Here is a 26,492-nt window from a genome sequence, read left to right as displayed (position 1 = left end):
CTGGAGTCAAGGATTTGACCAAAAGAGTCTGTTCACTTCAGCTCCCCTGGAATGCAGGGGCCTGCAGTGAACACAGAACACCTACAGTGTTGCCGAGATTGCTGCCTCCACACCGAGCAATGTTTCACCGCAGTTAATGGAAATCGATGCTAGAGCAGCAGTTCTTAAGCCTCAGAGAATCACCTGGAGGACGTGTTAAGACAGAGTCCTAGGAGTTCCTGCCATGGTGCAGGGGAAACGAATCTGACTAGGAACCATGAGGTTGCAGGTTCCATCCCTGGCCTCACTCAGTGAGTTAAGGATCCAGCATTGCCATGAGCTATGGTGTACGTCACAGATGCAGCTTGGATCTAATGTGGCTGTGGCTGGCAGCTTTAGCTCCGCTTGGACCCCTAGCCTAGGACCCGCCATATGCTGCAGGTGGGGCCCTAAAAAGCAAAAAAAAAAAAAGAAGAAGATGACGACGACAGAGTCCTATGCCCCACTGCTAGAGATTCTGACTCAGCAAGGCTGGGGGTGGGGCCTGAGAATGTGCATTTCTAACAGGCTTTTTAGTGCTGCTTGATGCTACTGGTTCTCAGAGCATACTTTTCAACTATCTATAATAATGGAGCCATTCTCTTTCCATTAAATTAATATGTATTCACAGCATCAAATCTAAATACTGTGTCCATTATTCACATCATGACTGAAGAAATTTCACCACGTAGAAAGCCAGTTGGCATGACATTGTTGTACCTGAAACATAATTATGTCTTCTAATTACCTAATCTTCTCTCTTTGACCATTAATCACATCTATCAATCTTCTGTAACTGTTGTTGCCTTGCCCCCATATCATGGGGTGGGGGGGGAGTAGGATGGAATCCAAATGTTAATAAGTGTTAATTACGGAGTTTTAAAAAATCAAATCAAAACAGCAAAAATCATGAAAAAAATAATTAATGAAAGCTGACAAGCCTTCACCCTTAATCACAATCTCAAGGTTAAATAATGATCAGAATTCTTTCAGTTGAAGTACTTAAGCTGCATCTTGATGTTTGACTATCATATAACTGAGCTATTAGGCTCTATTTTTCATTGCAGATGAAATTGATGCATCTTTGTGCAGTGTAGTCTGACACAGTAAAATTGTTACTCTCTAGATAGGATATTCATAAAAATGTAATTATCATAATCAGAACAGTCTTTAAGCTCATGAGAGGGGATTGCCAGATTCATGATTGGCAGTTTTCAATCACTTCACATATAATAAAGAAACTTCTGAGAGCAGACCTGGGAATCATTAATATCTTACAGAGGGAAACTATTCTGATCAAACAACAAAGGGTGTTGGGAGATAATGGTGAGAACTCAAGTTGGCCCCCTCTGCCTGGCTTTGGGCAGGACTGGATGGAGCCCTTAATGCGTTTCATTTGATTTACTCACCAACAGGTTTATTAATTAGCAGTGCTATTTGCTGGGTGAGTGCTTTAAAAAGAAAGATCATGGAAAGGCCACTGCCACGTATAGAAAGCATTTATCATTTTCCTTCTTGAGTTTATAACTTTCTGGAGAAGTTATGGAGGGTTGTTATGCATGCCATTGCCACCTGGGGCAAATGCAGCAAATGCCATCAGTGGGATAGGGCCCTTGGTCAGCTGGAGTTTCCAGGGTTCTTAATGCTCCAAATGCTGGTTTAGGCAGCATGCTTAATACATGTAGAACTATCACAAACCACCCCATGTTGATCTGCTAGAGAAATAAAAACCAACAAAATAAGATTGACAGGCTGCTCAATGCGAAGAAGAAACTAATCTACTCAAATCAGAAAGCAACTTTTTGATTCCCACCATCTCTTTTTTTCCCCCAAGGCTGTACCTGTGACACATGGAAGCCCCTAGAGCTAAGGGTCAAACCCAAGGTGCAGCTGAGGCCTATGCCACAGCAACACTGGATCCAAGCCGTGTCTGTGACCTACGCCACATCTTGCAGCAATGCCAGATCCTGAACCCACTGAGCAAGGCCAGGGATCAAACCTGAATCCTCAGAGACAACGCTGGGTGCTTAACCCACTGAGCCATAATGGAACTCCCCACTGTCTCTTTTAAATTATCTGGTGAGGGAATATTCTTTCATCTGCCCCTGGATGAAGACCTCCATAATCCTATGGAGGATTATAACCACTCCTCAGTTATAAAAGGTCCTACAGCCACTTTAAGTCTCCAACAGTCTCAATAAATGAGAAAAAAACAATCTTGTGTAATAATCAACCTCTGGAATTGGACTTAAAGAGGAAAATTTCCCCTTTATCCTCAGGGGCCCTGTGCAGCCAAGAAGCCAGAGAACGAGGCAAGGTCCATCTTTTCCTGTCCTCCCCCTACTGTTTCCAACCATCTGCCATTTCACTCAACATGGTTGTTCCAGGGTCAAAATGGGAAGAGGCAGAAGCAAGCAGGAAAAGAGGGAGAGAAGTTCTTAACTGACTGGCATCTCTCTGGGCTGAGCTAGTATGTTGAAAGCTGCCTCCTCCTGGTGTGGGATGCCCTCACCATTCTCACACACCCACCACCCCCATCGCTGGGAACCTCTCCTTGGATCAGCTGAAACTTCCTAAGCTCTGGGTCAAAACTCCAGCTCCTCCCTTCAAAAGCCTAAGAACCCTTGCAGATGGCCTGCTGGACAGGAATGAAGTGTCTTGTCTCAACCTCTCCCTCTCTCCCCTCCTCCTTTCTCTTCTCTCCCCCCATTTGCTGCCCCCAACTTCTTTTTCCTCTCCCAGCACTACCCACCCCATCCAGACACCTCTTGTTCAGTCTCATTGTTGGAACCCTTTCCTTTTAGTTTTCAAGCATGAGCCACATTCAGTCACCAGCACCCTCCAAGCTGCAGAAGGTGTGTGTGAACCCTTTTCCATGAGAAAGCAACTTTGGGGTAAGAAGGGCTTTCACATTATCTTCCTCCGGGGAGAAACTCTCTTCATAAATCTTGCCTCCCAATCTTCAACTCCCTTTTTGTTATGGGAGTGGCTGTTCCCTGCTCTTGTAGAGAATCCTGCACTAGCTCCAACACTGGAATTTTTTTGCCGTCAGTGGCCGACACTAGTCACTCACTGGGAAAGCTTAGCCTGGTCCCTCTTCTTTCTCTCAGCAGTGGTCCTGCCTTCAGGCATGTTCTACTCAGAAGGTCATGCTAAATTTGGGGTTCAGTTAACAGCCTACTTGGCTGCCATTCTAAGTCCTGCTCTCCACTCAGCCTCTTTCAGTAACGAAGGTGATCTTTTGACCTTCATCTGCTACCTTTTGTGTTGTTTCTCAGTCTTTTCAGAACCTGGGTGGGAAGACAGGTGTTATTTATTGAGCCCTCATCAAGGCCTAATATCTTTTTATCTTGAATGTGTCCAAAGGAATGGAGTCATGTTACCTTTTTTTTTGGATAACCCCTTTGAAGATTTCTCTTTTTATGGCTTTTCTCTTTGGCTTGTCATGGATTTTATCTTGATGTCTCAGTGAGAACTTATTTGACATTCTGAAGTGAGTCAAATGGGAAATAATTAGCTAAAAGCTTTTAGAGTTTCCTTGAGGAGTAACAGATTATAACAAGTATTTGAGGGCATATATATATAGCCACAAAATGAAGGTCTTTCACATTAAACTAAAAAATATTTCACAAAGAAAAATGACTTTCAAGGAGACTTGGATTCGTTCTTGGTTTTGTCAGAGACTATCTATATACAATCTTGGGTAAGTCACTCCATCTCTCCAGACCTAATTTTTTTTTCATTTATAAAATGAAGAGTTTGACTTAAAAGTCTCCCTGGGAGTCCCTTTTGTGGCTCAGTGGGTAAGCCCAACTAGTATCCATGAGGATGCGGGTTCGATCCCTGGCCTCACTCAGGGGGTTAAGGATCCAGCGTTGCCAAGAGCTGAAGCATAGATCTAGATCAAGATGGAGCTCAGATCTGGCATTGCTGTGGCTGTGGCGTGGGCTGGTGGCCACAGCCCTGATTCAGCCCCTAGCCTGGGAACTTCCATAGGCCCCAGATGTGGCCCTAAAAACACTAAAAAAAAAAAAAAAAAAAAAAAAAAAAAGAGTCTCTCTGGTCCCTTCCCACCTGTTACCATGAATCTGTGAGACCTTGAAAGGAAGAGGGAGAACATTCTGCTGCTCAGCAGGCAGCACTGGTGATACTGGGAAAAGTCAACAAAACAGGCTCCCATGGAAATCATGAATGTGGCCCTTGCTCTGCTCACTGAGACACAAACACTGAGTGCCTACATTTGTATACTAAGAAGCACCTGAGTGTGGAAGATTAAAAAATCCTTGACCCAAGGAACTTATGAACATGAAGGAAAAGCCACACTGTTCACCAGCATTGCTAAACAACGCCTGATGTATTATTTACCCAACAAATCTTTACTGAGCACCTACCATTCAGTCTATAAAACTGTAGGATTGTGCTGGGGGTGCAGTGGGTTCAGAGTTTCCTCTCAGCACCCCGTTACATATGAGGGACAAATCTATAGGAAGCCCATGATCAGGATGGGTTGAAAATGGAGTGGGTGCGATGGTCTACACCCGTAGTCCTGGGCTTCCAAAGACAGATTATTTCCATTAGAGGAATGGCGGTAGTACTTCCCCCACCCCTCTTCTCTCTCTCTTTTAAGACATGACTGTCAGAGTTCAGTCTGTTTACAGCTTGACTACTTCATAGAAAAATGTGTCTATAAAACACACGGTAGTTGTTAAAAGGCTTGGGAGGGCCCACAGAACCAAATAAATATATTTACTCAGCTGTCCTAAACCATTACTAATCTCCTTAATACCCCAGGATTGTCTTCCTCTCCTAGGTTTTATTTGTAATATTCTGGCTACCTGAATCAAAGTCCTACATCCATGAAAAACTATCCTTAAGTGCCAACATCCTTGAAGACATTTCAGACCAGCTTTGACACTCTGAACCAGAAAGATGGTTGCAAATGCATTTATCTGGTGAAGCAAACACCATAGATCCAAGTAAAAGTTACTTGTCAATACAGTTCAGCAAGTATCTCCTGAGCACCTTTCCTGTACTAGGCTCACTACATAAAGTGCACAAAAGACAGAGATTCTGGTGTTTTCCAAGCCACAGTGTTAAAGTCAACAGTGAGCCCACTGCCTGACCCACCACTTGGAGACAGTAAGCCTGCCCCCAGGGGGCTCTGAAGTTACTCTTCACTCTCACCTCATCTCCGCAGCTGAACCCTAACTCTGCCGTCTTCCTTTCATTGATTTTTCCAAGATAAACTATGCTCACCTGCTCAAATGCCTCACCTTATGCATTGTTGAAGGCTTTGAATTTTATTGTGATAATGAACATTTAACTCAGGATTCTGATCAGGTAGCTTTTCACAGAGAGGAAGGCTCTGCCTTACCGTGTCTAATACAAGTATTGGCTATGTTGAAATCTCTGCTAGGCAGGATCCATAAAGGAGAATATTTCCACTGAACATGTGGGTAATTTTGCTTATTTAGCAAAGGAGAAAGAGTACCACTTCATGAGGTATCCAAAACAATGACACACATAGGGAAAACCTCCAAGTAGGCAGAGACGCTGGAAAGGGTTGTGCCATATTTAAGGTGACCATATTTTCCTTATCAGACACAAGGGCAGATGGCCTGACACATGGTCTGACAACAGGACAGATTATTTGAAATCTGGGATGTACGACTGCCATGTTCATAGTGAATGAAGCCAGTGAGAGCCAGCAGCTGTTCAGAGTAAAAGTCATTAACAATGAGTCTCTGTATGTGAGGGGATCCAGAGGAGTGGGTGGGAAGCCACTGATGTCATCCATTTACAAGCCAGGGCTTCCTCACACAACACAAAGAAGAGTTATTACAAAGGGTTTCCTGGAACCACTTGCTGTCATCACCTTATCTGCAAGGACAAAGGTGCAATCTATTGATCGAAAAACAATGAAACTTTGCTTGCACATAACACAGTCTGGGAATGCGAAATACAAGCAGGAACGTAATGTTATATGTCAATTATATTTCAAAAAACAAAACAAAACAAAAAACAGAGGCAGGAGCAAGCACAGGACAAATCCTCAGCTACCCTTTACTTTTTCAGTTCCATAGCTGCTGCTTAGATTTCAAACATCATAGTATTTTTTTATGTTAAATCCTCAGCACTCTGCCTATTAATCTTGTGCATTCAATTTGAACCTTGGGAATTGTTTTGCTACAAAGGAGGAGATTTAAAAATTCCAATTCCCCTACTTAATATGAATGTTACGTCCAGCATAATGTAACAGGAGAAAAGTTTCCCTTTGTTGCCAACACTCTAAGTCAACTCTTAGTTATGTGCTTTGAGAATGATCTTTGGGAAATAGTTCAACTCCAATTCCTACCACCAACATGGACGTTTTAGGACTCTAAAACTTTTAAGTGTGCTTTTTCAACTTATATCTTATCAAAAACTGCTTTTATTTAAAACATGGCGTAAAAATAAGTTAATTTGGAGGGGTTGGTTTTTTCATCTTTCTGCTGTTTCTTGGGCTGCTCCCGCAGCATATGGAGGTTCCCAGGCTAGGGGTCTAATTGGAGCTATAGCCGCCAGCCTAAGCCAGAGCCACAGCAACGCGGGATCCGAGCCGCGTCTACAACGTACACCACAGCTCAGGGCAACACCGGATCGTTAACCCACTGAGCAAAGGGCAGGGACCGAACCCGCGACCTCATGGTTCCTAGTCGGATTCGTTAACCACTGCGCCATGACAGGAACTCCAGTTTTTTCATTTTTAAAGTTGTATTGAAGTACAGCTGATTTACAAGGTTGTGATCGTTTCTGCTGTACAACAAAGTGATTCAGTTATACATTACAAATATTCATTCTCTTTTATATTCTTTCCCCACATAGATTATCACAAAATATCTGGATAGAGTTCTCTGTACTATACAGTAGGTCCCCACTGGCCAATCATTCCATATACCTCAGTGTACATATACCAATCCCAAAACCCCAGTTCAAAAATAAGTTAATTTTGATGATTCAATGGCTTATGCCATCTATATCATCATTTTAGTTCTATTAGAGGGATTAAGAAAGATTTGTTTTTTTTCTTTTTAAGGCCGCACATGCAGCATACGGAAGTTCCCAGGCTAGGGGTCGAATCAGAGCTGCAGCTACCAGCCTATACCACAGCCACAGCAACTCGGCATCCAAGCCTTGTCTTCGACCTATGTCACAGCTCACAGCAACACCAGATGCTTAACCCACTGGGCAATGCCAGGGATCGAACATGGATACTAGTCGGGTTTGCTATGGCTGAGCCAGGATGGCAGCTCCGAAAGATTCTGATTAGGTAGGAAACTCAAGGTCAATAGGGTTTCTTCCCCTTTTATCAAGGCTTTAAATAGTGGAAACATAAAAGTGTTTTTGAATGTACCTAGTGTATTGGTTGGGTTGTTTATAACTGCAAATGATCAACTAAAAGTGAGCTAGTGGGTTTTTACAATCACACCTAAGTCCGGGGGCAGGGCATTTGCAAGGTGAGCTACTTCAATGGCTCAGTGACTTACTGAGGATCTAGACTTTTCCCACATTTTCACCCCATCGTCCTAGGCACACTGGTGTTAATCCTCAAGGCTGCTCCCTGTAGTCGGAAGATGGCCACTGCAGCTCCAAATAACAACCTCGAACCTCATGTAAAGAGCCAAGGATGACAGTATCCTCATTAAGAGGTAAAGAAAGGGTTTCCCAGAAACCAGGCACTTTGGAAAGTGAACAGCTGGTCAGCCTCTTAGGTGGGAGGTGGGCTCTGTCAGTACTTAAAAAGGGTGAGAGTAATGGCAGTTGAATAAATAACCAACAATATCACCATAGGTGGGAATGGAGAAAATTTTTATTTACATATATTGAAGGTTAATGGAACCTTCTGATTATTTTCCAAGGAGATTACGTCTGTGAGATGAGCTTACAACCAGGTAATCATTTTCTGGTCAGTTAAAACAGTACAAAAGAGAGGGTATATATGAGGTTTGTCCAAGTGGTGTATAGCTTGATGGGCCAAAAATGAAAAATTTTCTAGATAATGATAATTAATGCCTGCTAACATCATCTGCTTTCCTATGGAATTACACAATACTACTTATGAAGTGTTCTTGCCAAAAAAATATCCAAGCCAAGTCAGATTAAACTTCTAGACCCAACACTCAGTTTACAGGAAGTATAAGGAATAGAGGAACTTGTTAAGCAACATCTCAGTGAAGTAACCAGCAAAATCCAAAATATGATGGAAGGAGTTCCCGTCGTGGCACAGGGGTTAACGAATCCAACTAGGAACCATGAGGTTGCGGGTTCGATCCCTGGCCTTGCTCAGGGGGTTAAGGATCCGGCGTTGCCATGAGCTGTGGTGTAGGTTGCAGACATGGCTTGGATCCCATGTTGCTGTGGCTGTGGTGTAGGCTGGCAGCTACAGCTCCGATTAGACCCCTAGCCTGGGAACCTCCATGTGCCTCGGGAGTAGCCCTAGAAAAGTCAGTAAGACCAAAAAAAAAAAAGGAAGAAATTTAATTCTGACTGGATATTTGATGATATTAAGGAGTTTTTGTCAATATTTTTGGGAGTTATAAAGGTATTATAGTTATGTTTTGAGAATACACCTCTATTATTTTGCTAGTCAATTCAAATACGCGGTTGTGTTTTTTAAAAGAGTCCATATCTTTTAGAGACACATGCTTTAATATCTACAGCAGAAATGATGGGGCATCTGAGATTTACCCCAAAAGCACCAAAATAACCCAGTGGAAATAGGAGCGGAGTTAAGGTGGGAGAAATGACAGGCAATGAAGATTTAGAGTCATTTATTCATTTTTAGTAAAGCCTCTGTTCATTTTGAGAAGGTATAAATCTGGGGCACTTAGAGCCAAGAATCTTAATTTTTAGACTTCATTTGATGCTATAAATTCAGCAAAACCAAAAACCAAACCTCTTAACACCAATAAGCCAGTTTTATAGGATTTCATTACCCCAATCCTCAAAAAAAAAAAAGACCCAAAATCAAAAAAACAAATGCAACACACACATAAACAGCCTAGACAGAGAGTATCCAAATTTTCTCAAATATGAGTGATGAAGAAACACTCCAGGCTCCACATGGCTTGCAAAAAGTTCCACACAGGTCAAAACTGTGGTCTGATACATCTAAGTTTTTCCTGGCTATGTCTGAGCAGCTCCTAGACTTTTCTTTAATCATCTTGAGACTACTCAAGAAGCTAGTTTTGGTCCTCCCTTTTACCAGGATGAAAGAGGTACAAGAGGTAGAGAAAAGTTGGAGTGGGAACTGCCCAATAAGAACCACAAAGCACTGAAAGAAATAACATTTTTAGGTTTTGTTCTAACTCCACGATCTTCTTTCTGGCTCCATCACACTCCATCCACCACCTGGGCTTATACTGTGCTCAGGTCCTTTGATTTCCCTGAGCCTTTCTCATTTCTGCCCTCTAAATTTCCAGTCCTCCCAAATTCATATTCCCAAATTAAAGTTTCAATCACAGCACCATGTAATAAAATGTGACTAGAATTTTAGATTTGTTCAGTCCTCCCAATCCGTATTCCATCAGAATTCTAATTCCCATTCTTTTCATGTGCTGACCTAGTCTAGCAGTGAGGATTCTAACTACTTCTAACAGACATCCTCAGCTACCAGCTCAGTTCTAAGGGCCTGTCATCCTCATATTCTCTCTCTAGTGAGGCAGGTATTAATATGCCTTCAGTAGCAGAAGCTAAGAAGCATTCTAATTTAATAAACATTCCCAATTAAAGGTATAGTCTGGTTAATGTTTGGAAATGAAGGATTGTACTTATTACTTGAACAAGGCACTGGTAGGTTTTGTTCTACCTTGATGAAAACTTTGTCATAGAAATCAAGGCTTAGGCTTTACAATGTGTGTGATAAGGTTTGTGTAATCCAGGCAGTTTTAGAAAGGTTTTTTCCTTCGGAGTGGTCAGGGTGACTCATGACTGCCCCAGGGCTATTTTGTATACCCTCCACTGAGATAACATGGAAAAATTTCAAACGATTGCACTTTCAGGTGAGAATATATTTGAGAAAAAGTCTCAAAACCTTTCTAATCATCAGAATCACTGGGGGATTGCTTCCCCCACCCCCCTACCTCCCAAAGCCCCACTGAATCACCTCCTCAGCCAGAGTGGGAGAAAGTAAGCAGCTGGGGTAGGAGTGTTTTCAAATGCTCCATGAAATTCTAACAACCAGTCAGGTTTGAGCACCATGATGAGAGCACAGGGCCACCTCCCAGCACCTCTTAAGTCATACCACTCACCTGCTCAGAAGAAAAGCCTCTGTGAGGCCCAGCATGCTTCCCACCTACCTGTCAAAGTGCATGGCTTCTCTGTTCTCAGAGTCCTGTAATCCAGGCCACCCAACTCAGATACTCCTACTTCCAATGCAAGGAGATGATTCCTTCTGTAGAAAAAAAAGAAAAGAAAATACACTTATTAGGACTCTAAATATGGAGGTTTATGAATAGCTAATTTCATTTACCAATGACAACGTCTTTGTAAGGCTGGTCATCAGCACCATTTTGTAGTTGAAAAAACTGGGGCTGAGACGATTAGAATGTGATTTTGCCAGGTTTTCCCCATGGTTCGGCGTGGAGGGCAGATTTGGAACCAGTGCTATGAGACGGAGAGATTCCTGAAGCAGTCATTCGTGCCCTAGTCTTAGTTCTGTTGGAGATTTATTTGCTAGAAGGGAAAGGTGATTTTCCCCTTCCTTTCCTCTCTGGAAGGAAACCTGGCTTTTTATTCTGAGGCTCAGGGCCCTCGTACATTCAGGTGTAAGAGTTTTAAGAGCTTCTTAGTGTTGAAGAAGTGGAAAGCGCTCCAAACAGGACTTTGAGAATTCTTAGCTCTTCAAGAAAAGCTGGAATTATCCTTAAAAGGGAGGAAATGGAAGGCAACATTTCACAGAGAACACAGATATGTCCCCACCCAAGTAGATGGGTTCCCAGAGGCTGGAGGGACGTGTGGACATTTCTCAAATCCCAGGTTTCCACTGCACCACAGCTCAAAAGGGCAAAGAATGTCCACCCTCAAACCAAACTCAGTCATCTGTCCTATCTTAACAACTGACTCACGGGGCAGCCCAGACAGAGAAAAGGATCTAACATTCCACACCTGAAGCGTACCTAGAACGGTTACCACCAGGCCCAGGGCCTCCCAAGAGCCTTCAGGTGTGGAGCCGATGATGGCAGCCCTGCCTGGGCAAGTTTTCCTTCTCTTTCCATCCCCCAGAGCTGGCTACTGAGATACACAAAAGGCTGCACATGTGTACAGAGCCCTTGGGGCCATGCTCAGACACCGTAGCTCTCTGCTCATGAAGTGGAATGCTCAGAGATCCACAGCATTCAGCTCTTTATCAAAATAAACAGGAGGAGTGAAAGAAACCAGACACAAGAGAGCACCAACTGTATGTCCATTATATGAAATTCAAAAACAGACTAACATGATGACAGAGGTTAGTACAACAGTTACTTGGGCCCAGGTATTGACTGGGAGGGGACATAAGGGAGCCTTCTAGGGCACTAGAGCTAGAAACATTCTATGGCTTGATCTGGATGGTGATTACACAGGTATAAACACATTGACGGAAATTCACTGAGGAGTTCCCGTTGTGGCGCAGTGGTTAACGAATCTGACTAGGAACCATGAGGTTGTGGGTTCGATCCCTGGCCTTGCTCAGTGGGTTAAGGATCTGGCGTTGCCGTGAACTGTGGTGTTGGTTGCAGACACAGCTCGGATCCCGCGTTGCTGTGGCTCTGGAGTAGGCTGGCGGCTACAGCGCCAATTAGACCCCTAGCCTGGGAACCTCCATATGCCGAGGGAGCGGCCCTAAAGGCAAAAAAAGACCAAAAAAAAAATTTTCATTGAGCTGTGCCTTTAGGGTATGGTCATTTTACTATTACATAAACGTTTCTGCCACAAGATAAATACATAATAAAATCAAATAAGCCAACAAACACAGATACTGAACAATAACCTACAGTCATCTACCAGCTCCAGCTTGCCTATTACTGCGGACACTTAGTCCTCTCTTGTTGACTCAATCCCTTCCCAATTCTTACAATCAGTCTGGCTCCCTCCACCAAAACCACACAGGAAATTTCAAAAGCCAGAAAAGAGCACTCTGCCCTTCTGGAGTAGAGTGGGGTAATCTGTAGCATGATGTGTGTGCAGAGATGACAGCCAGACCGCCAAGGTTCAAATTCTCTCTCCCACTAATAACTTCAGCCTTAAGCCGCTTAAGTTCTCTATTCCTCAGTTTCCTGATCTGTGTAATAGGCTTAAAAATCAGGATTAAACAAGATTAATCCATGCAAAAGCACTCAGTAAATACCCAATATTAATACATGCCAAGCCGATGATAAGCACTTTACCAATATTGTCTCATTTAATCCTTACAGCAACCTTATCTGATAAATGGTAGTTATATCCATTTTAAAGTGAAAAAAACTGAAGATCACAGAGGCTGAACTTGCCTAGTTTACATAGTTGGCAAGGGCAAAACTGGGACTGCCCCCAAACTCAGGTCTGTCCTGTCTTTTCCTCCTAAGGGACTTCCCTGATGCTCACCTGGGTCTCCCAACCCCGGGGTCCCATCTGCTTCCTTCTGAACCTCCCTAGTGCTCACCCACTGTGATCAGCCTGCTACTGAGACCTGACCCCGGGGGCCTACTCTTTAGGAAACTTTGTAGTCCTTCAGATTCTACCTGAGCCCCAGGTTCAGAATAATCAGCTTAAGTAACAGGCAACAGTTGGATCAAGACAGTCAACTGAGCTCAAAAGATCATTGTCCCCTTCCACCCAAATTTTCATACAATGACAAATGGAAGGCATTGTTTTTGAAGAAGAAATCCACATGACACTCATAAACCAGAAAAGGTACTATTATCAGAAAATTCTGAAATATTTGAAAGATAGAAGTTAACCAACATGGACAAGAGTGAAGAAAAAATCACAGCCCCAAACTGGCTGCAGAAAACAAACCAAAGAAATGATTCAAACAGAGCAAATCGAGACAGATGCTACACTCAGAGGAACATTCACAATAATACAGAAGAAGGCTCTGAATACAGTTTATTAAAAACTATATTCAGAACATGGGGTCCATTGGCTTCCCCTACCCCTAAACTAGCAGAAAGAAACCATCCGTAGCCTTTTCAGAGGGACGGAGGAGATGGGAGGTGAGCAGACAGGAGGACGTGTAGGAGAGGACAAGGCAGCTCTGCAGGGAATGAAACATCCACAGCCAGCCGCCCACAGGCAGCCGCCAGAGTGAAGCCCTCCATACTTTAGCACCAGGACAGAGAAAAACTGCAAACTTGTGGTGCACTGGTTTTTCTACCGCTGCCATAACAAACTTCCACAAACGCAGTGGCTTGAAACAGCACGAATTTATTACTTTACCATTCTGTAAGTCGGAAGTGCAGGGCTAAAATCAACGTGTCAGCATTCCTTTCTGAAGACTAGGGGAAATTTTGCTTTTTGCAAGTTTTCCAGTGACCAATGGCCACTACATACCTCAGCTCCCTTCCTCCATCTTCAAAGATAGCGATGGTGCATCTCTGGGATCCTTCTTCGTTAGTCGAGTCTCATTCTGATAACAGCTGGGAACGCTTCTCTACTTTTAAGGAATTGTGTCATTGGGCCCACCTGGGTGATCCAGGATACTCACCCTTTCTCAAATTAACTTAATCATAGTTGCAAGGTCCCTTTTGCCATTTAAGGGAACATGTTCACAGATTGCACAGATTAGGCCATGAACCTTCCTGTGGTTATTGAGTGCCTGGCAGATAACTCTGCTTTCAGGGTTGGCAATTAGAGTATTATGTCGGGTGCTCCACCCCGGAACTTATTCTGGATTGACACCCACAAAGGCTGGCAGCAATGACCTAACCAGACTATTCCTACAGAGTATCCTTGGTTGTGGCCCCTTTGGTTCCTGCTGGTTTTCCAAGCCTTAATTTCAGCTTTCTGCGCAATTCTGTGAGCTACCCAATAGCCTACCAATAGCTTTTTTGTTTGTTTGTTTGGGTTTTTTTTTTTTTTTTTTTTTTGCAGAAATTAGCCAGAGCCAGTTTTTGTTACTTATAATCAAGAATTGTGACTGGGAGTTCCCGTCATGGCTCAGTGGTTAATGAATCCGACTAGGAACCACGAGGTTGCAGGTTCGATCCCTGGCCTCACTCTGGGTTAAGGATCTGGCATTGCCGTGAGCTGTGGTGTAGGTAGCAGACACAGCTAAAGGAACAAAAATCAGATTAGCATCAGACTTCTCATTAGCAATCCTGGGTGCAAAAGACACCAGTTATGTCTTCCAAATTCTGAAAGAAAAGTGATTTTGTACCTAAAGATCTATTCCAAGGCAAACTTACAATCAAGGCTGAGAGAAAACTGGAGACATTTTTAATATACAAGGACTCAGAAGGTTTGCCACAATCACACTAACTCTAAAATAATTACAGTATTCAAAAATTCACTTGAACAGAACAATGGCAAATGGTAACCCAAAGAAAAAGATAATGTGGGATAAAAGAAAAAACCTGAGTCAAAACAAACAGTAGAAACTTAACTAGAAGGAGTTCCCACTGTGACTCAGTGGGTTAAGAATCTGACTGCAGTGGCTGGGTTTGCAGTGGAGGTGCAGGCTGGATCCCTGGCCCAAGGCAGTGGGTTAAAGGATCTGGCATTGCCTCAGCTGTGGCTTGGATTCAATCCCTGGCCTGGGAACTTCCATATGCCTCAGGTGCAGCCACAAAATAAAATGAAAAAAATAAACTTAACTAGAATAAAACTAATTTGATAAAATTGCTTATACTTGTAGAGGTAGCAGTGGCAGAATGAGAAAGAGTAAAAATTTCCTGTTTAATGGGAAAATATAAAGATGGATTAATTCTAGACACTGATAAAAAGCATGTATAACCATGAGAGTTTAAATTTCATGTTAACTATCGAAATAACTGAAACTGAATACATAATTTTGCCAACCCTTGAAGGGAAACAAACAGAATAAAGAAACCATGATCAGTGTAACAAAAGACAGCAAGAAGAAATAGCCAAAAACAACCTGAATAGAAAACACAAGCCAAGGCACTCAGGGGCGGCCACTGCATAGACCGGATTCTTCTCACTCGCACCTCGCTCTGCTTCCTCTGCAACCATGTCTGACAAACCCAATATGGCTGAGATTGAGAAATTCGACAAGTCAAAACTGAAGAAGACAGAAATGCAAGAGAAAAATCCACTGCCTTAAAAGAAACAACTGAACAGGAGAAGCAAGCAGGCGAGTCATAATGAGGCGTGTGCCGCCAATAGGCACTGTACATTGTACAAGGATTGCCTTCTTATTTTACTTCTTTTAGCTGTTTAACTTGGTAACATGAAAAGAGGCTGGATCAAGTTTAAATGACTGTGTTGCCCCTTTTCACATCAAAGAATAGAGAACTACCAACACCAAGGCCGCACCTGCCTCTCCCATCTGCCTATGTGGATGGCGGGGAAGGAAAAGAACTTGCATGTTGGTGAAGGAGAAAGCTGGGTGGAATTTAGAGTAAAAACTGAGCTGGTCCAAGGTGTCCTGTGGGCTGTAAAATGCTGTTTAATCAGAGTGCCATTTTTTTTTTGTTGTTCAAATGATTTTAATTATTGGAATGCACAATTTTTTAAAATATGCAAATAAAAAGTTTTAAAACGTGAAAAAAAAGAAAACACAAGCCAAGATAACATGACTATATTTAAACATATTAACAATCAAAAATGTGAATGAGGGGGTCCCTGTTGTGGCTCAGCGGGTTATGAACCAAACTAGTATCCATGAGGATGTGGGTTTGATCCCTGGCTTTGCTCAGTGTGCTGAGGATCTGGCATTGCTGTGAGCTATGGTATAGGCTGCAGACACAGCTCAGATCTGGCCTTGCTGTGGCTGTAGTGTAGGCCAGCAGCTGCAGTTCCGATTGGGCCCCTAGCCTGGGAACTTCCATATGCTGCAGGTATGGCCCTAAAAAAAAAAAAAAAAAGTGAATGAGTTAAGTGCTCATATTAAAAAAACAAGTTTTGTTTGGAGTAAAAAGAAGTCCAGCTATATGTCATTACAGTTAAAAGGAAAAAACACTATTTCCAAATCATAAAAATCACAGCTTCAAGACATCAGAGTCAAGAACCTTTAATCTCTTCAGGAACAAGACAAAGATGTCCGCTCTCACCACTACCATTCAACATAGTTTTGGAAGTCCTTGCCACAGCAATCAGAGAAGAAAAAGAAATAAAAGAAATCCAAATTGGAAAGGAAGAAGTAAAACTATCACTATTTGCAAATGTCGTGATACTATACCTAGAGAATCCTAAAGACTCTATCAGAAAACTGTTAGAGCTCATCCATGAATTTGGCAAAGTTGCAGGATACAAAATCAATACACAGAAACACTAACAACAAAAGATCAGAAAGAGAAATCAGGGAAGCAATCCTGTTTACCACTGCATCAAAAAGAATAAAGTACTTAGGATTAACCCTACCTAAAGAGACAAAAGACCTGTATTCTGAAAACTATAAGATGCTGATGAAAGAAATCAAAGATGACACAAACAGATGGAAAGACATACCATGCTCTTGGACTGGAAGAGTCAATATTACCAAAATGACTATACTACCCAAGGCAATCTACAGATCCATTGCAATCCCTAGGACCAAGTACATTTTTCACAGAACTAGAAAAAAATATTTTAAAGTTTATTTGGAAGCACAAAAGACCCAGAATAGCCAAAGATATCCTGAAAAAGAAAAACAGAGCTGGAAGAATCAGCTCCCTGAATTCAGACCATACTACAAAGCTACAGTCATCAAAACCATATGGTACTGGCACAAAGACAGAATCAGTGGAACAGGATAGAAAGCCCAGAATTAAACCCACACACCTACAGCCAACTAATCTATGACAAAGGAGGCAAGAATATACAATAAGCAGTGCTGGGAAAACTGGACAACCACATGTAAAAGAATGAAATTAGAACAATTCCTAACACCATACACAGAAATAAACTCAAAATGGATTAAAGACCTAGATATAAGACCAGATACTATACAACTCTTAGAGGAAAACACAGGCCAAACACTCTCTGACATAAATGACAGCAACATCTTCTCAGATCCACCTCTTAAGAGTCATGACAATAAAAACAAAAATAAACAAATGGAACCTAATTAAACTTAGAAGTTTCTGCACAGCAAAGGAAACCCTAGACAAAACGAAAAGACAACCCACAGAATGGGAGGAAATATTTGCAAATGAAGCAACTGACAAGGGATTAATCTCCAAAATTTATAAACACCTTCTGTAGCTCAATACTCAAAAAATGAACAACCCCATCAAAAAATGGGCAGAAGATCTAAACAGACAATTCTCCAAAGAAGACATATGGATGTCCAAAACACACATGAAAAGATGTTCAACATCACTCATTATTGGAGAAATGCAAATCAAAACCACTCTGAGGTACCACCTTACACCAGCCAGAATGGCCATCATCAAAAGGTCTACAAACAATATGTGCTGGAGAGGGTATGGAGAAAAAGGAACCCTACTACACTGTTGGTGGGAATGTAAATTGGTGCAACCACTGTGGAAACAGTATGGAGAATCCTCAGAAAACTAAAAATAGAATTATCATTTGATCCAGCAATCCCACTCCTGGGCATCTATCCAGAGAAAACCATGGCTCACAAAGACACGTGTACTCCAATGTTCATTGCAGCACTCTATACAATAGCCAAGACATGGAAGCAATCTAAATGTCCACTGACAGAGGAGTGGATAAAGAAGATATGGTAGGTATACACAATGGAATATTACTCAGCCATTAAAAGGAAAGAAATAACGGCATTTGCAGCAACATGGATGGACCTAGAAATTATCATGCTAAGTGAAGTCAGTCAGACAATGAGACACCAACTTCAAATGCTATCACTTACATATGGAAACTAAAAAAAGGACACCATGAACTTCTTTGCAGAACAGATACTGACTCATAGACTTTGAAAAACTTATGGTCTCCAAATGAGACAGGTTGTGGAGTGGGGAGATGCACTGAGGGTTTGGGATGGAAATGCTATAAAATTTGGTTGTGATGATCATTGTACAACTATATATGAAATAAAATTCATTGAGTAATTAAAAAAGAACCTTTAATTTCTTAATACGGAACTTAAAATTTCAATAAGCAAAAGGCATTATAAATACAAGAAGAAATAAAAATTATCAATCTATAATGATCATAGAAATTTTTATTTTATTTTTAATTTTTTTGGCTTCTCCTGCAGCATACAGAAGTTCCTAGATGATCAAACACTTGCCAGAGCAGTGACCTGAGCCACAACAGTGACAAGGCCAGATGCTTAATCTGCTTTGCTGAGCCTAATCGAAAATTCCTATGAAAACTTTTCATACATCTATTTAAGAAATCAATAAACCAAAAAAAAAAATTTAAGTATATCTGAATGATGCATTTAACCACTTGGAACTACAAACAGGAACCTCCATCACACAAAATCCAATTGTCTTCATCTTACTCTACCTCTCAACAGTAATTGACACTTCTGGTGCCCCGCCTCCAAAATGTTTCCTACCTGAGCTCCAGAAATGCCATGCTCTCCTAACCTTCCTGCTGCTTTGTGGAGCCAGTGTGCCCACTCTGCTTTGCTGGCTCTTCCTACTATTCCTGACAGGTATCAAGGTAGCCCAAGACTCAGTTTTCCCTTTCTTCTCTCTACACTGCCTTCCTAGATGGTCTCATCCAATTCTCAGTCTCTAAATGCCATCCCTATGCTAATGACTCCCAAATTTATTCCTCCAGTTCTGAACTTTCCCCTGAGCTCCCAATTCCTTTATTCAATTCTACCTGAATACCTAATGGGCATCTCAAATTTAACACGTCCCACACTAAACTCTTGAGTTTCCCTGCATACCTCCTAAAATTGTTGTTGTCTTAGATTTTTTTACTGTTGTAAAATACATATGACATTTACCACTGGAACCATTTTAAAGTATATAATTGCATGGCATTTAGTACATTCACGATGTTATGCACCACCTCTACTGTCTGGCTCCAGAACATTTTCCTCATTCCAAATGAAAACCTTCATTAAGCAGTCACTCTCCATTTCCTCCTCCCCACCCTAAGCCCCTGGAAAACACTAATCTATTTTTCTGACTCTTTAGATTTGCTTATTCTCTATATTTCATATAAATGTAACTATACAACATGCAGCCTGGATTACCACTGTGGCTCAGTGGATTAAGAACTCAACATAGGGTCCGTGAGGATGCAGGTTCGATCCCCGGCCTTGCTCAGTGGGTTAAGGATCCAGCATTGCTGGCTTGGATCTGGTGTAGCTGTGGATCTGGCGTAGGCCTCAGATCCAGCTCTGATTTGACCCCTAGCCTGGGAGCTTCCATATACCACAGATGCAGCCATAAAAAGCAAAAACAAAAACATGTGGCCTTTTGTGTCCAGCTCCTTTTCACTTATCGTAATGTTTTCAAGGCCCAGCCATGCTTAAGCATGCATCAGTATGCCATTTCTTTTCATAGCTGAATAATATTTCATTGTATGGATATGTTTTGTTTACCCATTCATCTACTGAAGGACATTGTGTTGTTCCACTCATATACACCTAAGTTTTTCTTCCAATGCCCCCCGCCGCGGTCTCCCTCCACAATCATCTCTCTTTCAGTTGGCAGTCCTGCCACAGACCCAGTGATTTAGGTCCAAAACCTAGGAGTCATCCATGATTCCTCTTCTCCCCCAGCACCACCCCACCCCTGACATCCAAACCATCAGCAAGTCCTAACTGTTCTAATATCCTAACTGTTAACATCCAGATATGTCCCAGTTTGGGTCACATTTCACCATTCCTCAGCTACCACCTAGTCCAAGCTACAGTTGCTCTGGCCACAACTAAAGGTCTTCTTGCTTCCTTTCTTTCCCCTACAATTCACTGCCCCCTAGCAATCAAAATTATCTTCTACGGAGTTCCCGTTGTGGCTCAGAGGTTAATGAATGTGACTAGGAACCATGAGGTTGCGGGTTCAATTCCTGCCCTTGCTCAGTGGGTTCAGGATCCGGCGTTGCCGTGAGCTGTGGTGTAGGTCGCAGATGCGGCTTGTATACCATGTTGCTGTGGCTCTCGCGTAGGCTGGCAGCTGTAGCTCCGATTAGATCCCTAGCCTAGGAACCCCCATATGCTGTGGGAGCGGCCCTAGAAAAGGCAAAAAAAAAAAAAAATATATATATATATATATATACACACATCTTCTATCTATAGGTATAATCAGATCACACCACATCAGTGCTGAAGACCTTTCAGTGGCTCTCCATTACACTGGAATAAAATCTAAATGTCTTGCTATGGCCAATAAGGTCAGCACAGTCTAGCCGCTGGCTCCCTCTGCGAGCATCTCTCCTATACTCTCTGGCTACAACGGCCTCTCTCGGAGTCTCCCCCACACCAAGCACTTTCCTGATCTAGGGCCTCATACTCCCCAAACTTCTGCCTGGACACACACCTTCCTCTTCAGCTTTGCTTGGCCTCCTCCTTTTTATCATGCAGGCCACCTCTACAGAGAGGCATTCCCTGACTCCATCTCCCTGATAGGAATCTGAACTAGAGCCCTCCAGCCTCTCTAAACCCTTGCCCTGTTGGGTTTTTCCCTCATACAACTTAGAAGCCTATAAAATTATATATATATACACACACATATATTTCTATCAGTTTAGTATCTGTCTGCCCCACACAAGAATGTGAACTCCAAGAAAGTAGGTACTTTGCCTTTAGCTAAATCCCCAGGGCCTAGAGTGGTATCTAGAACATATGAGGCATCCAGTAAATACTTTTGGCTTGAATAATGAATGCACTGCATTATATGCACACATAGAAAGAGTACTTTGTAGTCAATAAACAGAATATCCATTCTTTGCAAACATCCATGAACACTGACACGAACAGGTCATGAAGCAATCTTTAACCGTGTTGGTGAGAGTATAAATTAGTGTTAGCTTTCTGGTGAATAATTTGATTATATATATATTGAATTTTAAAATGCAAATATCCTTTGAACTAGTACCACATATGAAAAAGCTTCTCCTTTCCCCATGTATTTCGCTGGCCCCTCTGTGATCCTCCATGTGTGTGGGCAAATTTCTGGACTCTCTTCTGTTCTGTTTATCTCTATTTGATCACTGTCAGTGATGATATAGAGGTTCACATGGATCTGAGGAAAGTTTATTTTCCACAATATAACTTTTTTCTATCGTTCTAAGTCCTAGAACTTATTTCTCTGTAGAACAATAGATTTAGTAAAAATGTAATACTATGGTAATACAGAAAATACTTTTGGTTTTGGTAGAAGGATTTTTTACCATATTTAGAAGAATATTCTAGGACGTTGTTCTGTTGGACCTTGGTGTATGTCTGGAGGGGGGAGTGAAGTTTTTTTTAATTAAAGGAACTGCCAGGAGTTCCTGTTGTGGCACATTAGGCTAAGAATCCAGGTAGTATCCATGAGGATGTGGGTTCAATCCCTGACCTTGCTCAGTAGGTTGGGGATCTGGCATTGCTGTGAGCTATGGTGTAGGTCACAGATGTGGCTCAGATCTGGCATGGCTGTGGCTGTGATGTTGGCTGGCAGCTATAGCTCCAATTCAATCCCCAGCCTAGGAACTTCCAGATACCACAAGAGCTGCCCTAAAATGAAAACAAAACAAAACAAAACAAAAAACAGGAACTACAACTGCGCCTTTTTATTTTGTTATTCAATATTTCTCTCCCCTCCCAAAGTTCCCGAAGGACACTGAAATGATACAAATATGTTGCAAATAATACTGAAAAGGTGACATTTTGAGTAGTGCTCTGGTATTAGAAGTGAAATATCTTATCTCAACTCTTGGTTTGAGAAACTGTCACTGTGTTCCATGGTGCCAAAGCAACTGAATACATATCCCTGTGGAAATGGAAATGACAAGACTCAAACTCTTTGTCATGCAAAGGACTCTAGCAGAGTAGATGTATTTGGCCATTACACAGATGGGAAGAGGAAAGACTCAAGGATCCTCTTCAGACTTAACACAGAACCTCTGAGAATGTTTATACTTGAGGACATAGGTGTCAGCTACAACATTATTACCAGGGCAACAAATAAGACTGTCTTAACAAGTCTTAACTAGTAAGACTAAATTACAGGTGTCACTGAAAGTTATGTTCACATAACATGGCAATAATTTCTAAAATCTCTAGCATCTACAAGAGTCCTTTGTTCACATAATAATTCTAATGATAGATTTATATTAGAACAGAATGAGCTGGTAGCAGTAACGAATATTTTGTGCAAGACTTCATATCACATAGGAAACAAGACTGGTGTCCTTGTGAGATTCACATGTAACACCAGACCTGGTCAGATCCTTTGACCAAGTTTTAAGATGAGGAAGAATGCCTCTTCCTTTGTAGCTGTAGCAGAGAAGAAACATCTTTTTCATCTCTTTACTAGACTTTCGTTAAATTATGAAGTTCTGTATTTTCAAAGTCAGGCTCTAAAATATCATAAGTTAGCATTAAAAGCAGAACACAGACCTGTGGGGCTCAGGTTTAAAGTGGAAAAAATAGATTGTTAGGATCTGACTTGATAGTAGCAAAATAAGAACAATTCATCTTCCACATTACAGAAGAACAAGGTTCAAAATGACATCAGCCTTCTTGTCAGAACACAGGTACTAACACACAATGAGGAAACAGCTACCAAGCTCTTTGGCAACATGATTACAAACTAGAATACTGTACTCAAACAAACAGGATTAAGTGTGAAGGCAGAATGAAGACAGTTTCAGCCAAGCAAGAACTTGGAACATTTACTTCTGAACACACTCATTTAGGGGAAGTTCCTTGAAAATATTTTGCAGCAAAACAAGGAGGAAAAAAAGGGGAAGACCAATGACTCAAGAAATGGCAAAACAAGTCCAAAGAGCTGATTTGCTGGGGAGCAAGATAAAAGAGCAACCAGGAGAGACTGGAGGAGAAAGAGGGAAGGCACTAGGAGGAACAAAAGGTGTGTGGAGGAGGGGAATGGCAATAAGTGATAGAATAACAATACCGGAAAATAACTGGAAAAGCTGCAGCTATGCAAACGGCACAAGAGGCAAACAAACAAACAAGCAAACAAAAAACAAAAAAAACCCCAAGGAGTTACCATTATGGTACAGCAGTGATGAACCTGATTAGTATCCATGAAGATGGGGGTTCAATCCCTAGCTTTGCTCAGTGGGCTAAGGGTCTGACATTGCCATGAGCTGTGGTGTAGTTCGCTGACACAGCTTGGATCCCATGTTGCTGTGGCTGCAGTGTAGGCTGGCAGCTGCAGCTCCGATTCGACCTCTAGTCTGGGAACTTCCATATGTCGCAAGTGCAGCCCTAAAAAGCAAAAAAACAAAAAAACAAAAAACCAAACCCGCACACCATTTAAAAAAGGAAATGAAAGCATAGTGTGGCCCTCAGTTCCAACTCAAAGAGAGACCTGCCCTCCGGGGATAAAAATTGAGTGTTGGAGCCTATCACATTGAATGGATAAAGTTTGTGTAAATTACAGAAGATCTTCAAAGCTGGACTTAGAGATTTGTGCCCACAGTCTGATAAGCACAGAAAGTCATCCTAGTTCTTGAGGAAGATGGATGAAAAGTTAAAGGCAGTACTGTAGGGATTTAGCCTGGCAGGAGAAGAGCCAGAGCCAAAGGATAAATCTGTTGCAATTTTCCAGGCATGAGATGGAGGAATAAATGAACAATATTAAAGAAAAGAACACAGCAGAAAGGCATTTTACATGAGGACTGCAGGACTCAGGTACCAGAAATGGGTAAGGGTTGGGGTGGTTCCGGTGATTTTGGGTCTGTGAACTCGTATTGTTTTATCAGAATGCACATACTTCTCCCCTCCTCTTCCTTTCTTCTACTCCTCTCCCAGAGTTGACATTAAGCTCCTTGATCTTAGAAACTAAAGCTTATGTTTGTTTCCTTGACACCAGCACTACATTCTATAACAAGAGTCACTTCAGAGTTCCCGTCATGGCTCAGCAGTAACGAATCTGACTAGCATCCATGAGGACACAGGTTCGATCCCGGGCCTTGCTCAGTGGGTTAAGGATCCGGCGTTGCGGTGAGCTGTGGTGTAGGTGGCAGACTCGGCTCGGATTTGACGTTGCTGTGGCTGGCACAGGCCAGAAGCTACAGCTCTGATTCAACCCCTAGCCTGGGAACCTCCATATGCCACCAGATGTGGCCCTAAAAAGACCAAAAAGAAAAAAAGAAAAAAAGTCACTTGGCTGATGCTTGTGATTGTGACTGTAGGTGGTGGTGACAGTGATGACAATGATGGTAATGATGATAATGACATTTCAATGCCTTAAAATAGGAAAACTGAGAAGAAGAGTGAGTGACCTGGGCATAAAATAATGATAGAATTACAGCTTTTGTGAGATAGCAGCTCCTGTTGGGAGATGAAAGAAAATACTTTTTAAACTATTGAAAATATCACCTCTTCTGTAGTGAAACACTTTAACTTTTCATTTTAGTATACTTAACTCCAGCATGGATCCCCTGTTTTTTCAAAGTTTGTTCTATGCCTCCACTTTTACAAAAGTCCTACTTTAGTATTCGTTTTCACTAACTGAAAGAAATCTGAAAACAATGTCCGCTTTTACAAAATAAGGCAAAAAACTGAAAATAGCGTTCAGCCCTTGTTTTGCATGAACTATTCCTGAGGCAACACACACCCTGAGCAGTGGGGTGGCACTACCAACCTCCTCGCCTGGGAACCACACTCAGTGTCAAGCCTCCGTCCAGAATTTGAACTGTGTCTGTGAGCATCTGTGCTTTATCTCAATTTATTCTGTGCATACTTCAGCAAGACGTGTCCTAAGAGGATTGCTCTTTGCTTTAGGTCATTTCCGCTTGGGAAAGGTCTCTTGGGAACGCTTAACTTTAAGCTGGTGGGGAAACATGTATCTATGCAGAAATAAAACCAAGCAGTATTGGAAGATCTGACTATAATCAAACTTACTTCCAAATTCTTCTTTCAGATCCTATTTTGGCTGAAAACAGATTCTTTTCTAAGAAGCAGTGTAATTTAAACAGGCTCTGCCCTGGAAGGATGGAGCTTTCAGATCTTGTTTCCTCCATGTTTCTGAAGATTAAAAAAAAAATGTTATTTTCAAAGAAAGCACTAGGTGGCACTTGTGATGTATTCTATAGTAGCCTCAGATCCTTTCCAGAAAAGGGTTGGTAGAAAAAATTTGCAATAAATATTAAAATGGGAAAATCTTCATTACAATAATGAAGATCAGTATCTTATGATTATGTTTACTATGTTACTACATAGGAGCAATCTCTTTATGCAGTGTTTGCATTTAAAAATCTGGGCTTTGCTTCTTTTATAAAAACTATGAGAAGGGAACTAGCATTTCTGCAGTATGTGAAAATCCCACATTGGTAAAATTATAAGTAAGCGAATAACATTTGATTTCAAAAAGGCTGACTATACATGTACTTTCAGTTTCTCTATTGTTTCAAATGTTTTAATTTAAACAATGATTATAAAATAAGTTTTCTAAGATCCATGTATTGTGTAAATCAAAATAAATTATCATCAATTTAAAATAAGGCACTACAACTATTCTCAATAGCCAAGACACAGAAACAACCAAAATGTCCACTGACAGATGAATGGGTAAAGAAAATGTAGTACATATACAATGGAATACTAGTCAGCCATAAAAAAGAACAAGATGATGCCATTTGCAGCAACAATGGTTGGAACTGGAGATTATCATACTAAGTAGGTCAGAAGAGAAGATTTACAAATACCAGAATCTAAAAAATGACACAAAAGAACCTATTTATGAAATAGAAACACACTCACAGATATAGAGGACAGACTTGTGGTTGCCAAAGGGGAGGGGTTGGGGGAGGGAAGGAATAGGAGGTTAGGGTTAGTAGGTGTAAGCTATTATACATGAAGGGGATAACCAACAAGATCCTACTGTATAGCACAGAGAAATCTATTGAATGTCCTCTGATAAACCAAAATAGAAAAGATTATTTTTAAAGAATGTGTATATATAAATATATAAATGAATCACTTTGCTGTGCAGCAGAAATTAACACAACATTGTAAATCAACTATACTTCAATTAAAAAAAATAGGGCACTACAGCTTAAAGTTTTTTTTGAGTAATATTAACCAAAACTAAATAAATAAACTTAAAGCTGATGTTTTTGGACTTGTTTCTCTTAACTATATTTAAAGGGATAACATAATGACTTTAAGCAAATTCATTGTCTTTTCTGGTATTTGGTTTGGCAGTTCTCTTTGGCAAGTTGCTTAACTGTCTCATGGTCCCACTTTTACTGTA

General features: G+C 41.5%; 1 pseudogene; it reads left to right on the top strand.

The window, feature by feature from the left end:
* Positions 1 to 15,118: 15,118 nt before the first annotated feature.
* LOC125122226 (thymosin beta-4-like) lies at positions 15,119 to 15,703 on the top strand (annotated as a pseudogene).
* Positions 15,704 to 26,492: the final 10,789 nt, after the last annotated feature.

Source organism: Phacochoerus africanus, chromosome 3 (genome assembly GCF_016906955.1).
Source record: "Phacochoerus africanus isolate WHEZ1 chromosome 3, ROS_Pafr_v1, whole genome shotgun sequence".
Classification (NCBI taxonomy): domain Eukaryota; kingdom Metazoa; phylum Chordata; class Mammalia; order Artiodactyla; family Suidae; genus Phacochoerus; species Phacochoerus africanus.
This window is presented reverse-complemented; position numbering and strand designations above follow the sequence as displayed.